The sequence below is a fragment of the Dipodomys ordii genome, unplaced genomic scaffold, assembly GCF_000151885.1.
Source record: "Dipodomys ordii isolate 6190 unplaced genomic scaffold, Dord_2.0 Scaffold113, whole genome shotgun sequence".
Lineage (NCBI taxonomy): Eukaryota > Metazoa > Chordata > Mammalia > Rodentia > Heteromyidae > Dipodomys > Dipodomys ordii.
In genome coordinates, this window is record NW_012267329.1 from 2,445,043 (window position 1) to 2,446,856 (window position 1,814).

The following is a 1,814-nucleotide window of genomic DNA, read 5'->3' on the forward strand; positions in this document are numbered from 1 at the left end:
TATAGTATTGAAATTAAGTCTACTTAATTTATCAAGTCATGTTCATGCCCTGATTTTATATACTTGTATCTATCAATAAACATTGTGATACTTGATGCATTTGCATTTGTTCATGAATTTAACTAGCACCTACCTCCGTTTAAAGAAATTTATAATTTTCTATTTCAGAAAATGGTGAGATGGCTGGGAAGGTGGCTCAGTGGTAGAGTGCTTGCCTTGCATGCCTGAGACCCTGGGTTCGATTCCTCAGCACCACATAAGCAAAAAGAAAAAAGCCGGAAGTGGCGCTGTGGCTCAAGTGGTAGAGTGCTAGCCTTGAGCTGAAGAGCTGAGGGACAGCGCCCAGACCCAGAGTTCAGGCCCCACGACCGGACCCAAAAAAATGGTGAGAGCCAAAATTCAAGCTTACTAATTCCTCTGAGTCTGCTTACTAAAATATTTTAAAGAACCATCTAAACAAAGAGTTTGGAGAAATACCACTGAATTGTTTGACATTGTCATGCTGAAACAGACTTCTGATGTCTAAAAGGCATAGCTTCTACTTGGCAGACATCATTCCCTGTAGCTGACCTATTCCCAGAAAGATTGCTGTTCCCTCAAGATAATCATACTAGCCCTGTAAAAGTACCTGGCTAATCCAGATGGAACCCATATTCCCAAGCCATTGTACTGTATTGACAAGTCTAGGCCTTAACATTGGCTTGGCTAGGGGGCTGGGAAGGTGGCTCAGTGGTAGAGCACTTGCCTTGCAAGCCTGAGGCCCTGGGTTCAATTCCTCAGCACCATATAAGAAAAAAGAAAAAAGCCGGAAGTGGCGCTGTGGCTCCAGTGGTAGAGCTCTAACCTTGAGCTGAAGAGCTGAGGGACAGTGCCCAGGCCCAGAGTTCAGGCCCCACAACCAGACCAAAAAAAAAAAAACCAAAAACATTGGCTTGGCTAGCAGTGCATAAAGTATGCTGCTGTTTCAGCATGTAAGAACAAATAGCCTTGTGTTAGTTTGTGAAAATCCTTAATGCAAATGTTAATAAATGGTTATTGTTGAATCTGTTGGATAGTAGGTAGATGGTCTACTTGTTTGGTCAGTCTTGGGGCCTGAACTTGGCCTGGGTATTGTAACTCAGCTCTTCAGCTTAAGGCTAGTGCTCTACCACTTGAGCCACAGCGCCACTTCTGGCTTTTTCTTATGTGGTGCTGAGGAATTGAGCCCAGGGCCTCAGAGTCACCTTCCTAGTCCCTCTACCTATTTTTTTTTAATTTTGTTTGTGGGTCCCGTCGTGGGGCCTGTCATGGGTGCTGTCCCTCAGCTCTTCAGCTCAAGGCTAGCGCTCTACCACTGGAGCCACAGCGCCACTTCCGACTTTTTCTGTTTATGTGGTGCTGAGGAATCGAACCCAGGGCATGCACTCTACCGCTGAGCTACATACCCAGCCCAGGAGCTAGATTTTTTAATCTAGCAAAGCAGTAACACCTAAGGTATGTTGGCTTCAAGTTTAGTTGACAGAATTTATTAACAGTTCAGCTAAGGTATTGAGGTGCTAAATTTGGGGTGCAGTAACTACATAAATTTTGTATTCCTTTCATACCAAACACTTCAAAAGTGCTTCAAATATTAATAGTACCACTGTCACATCCCTTAAAAGTTGAACAGTTAGAATAATGCTGTAATACAGCTTGTACTCATGAATGACTGATGTTTTAATAACAGTATGCAGTGACTTAGAAATAAGATGAGCTGGGTGCTGATGGCTCAGGCTTGTAATCCTAGCTACTCAGGAGGCTGAGATCTGGGGATTGTGGTTCAAAGCCAGCCTGGG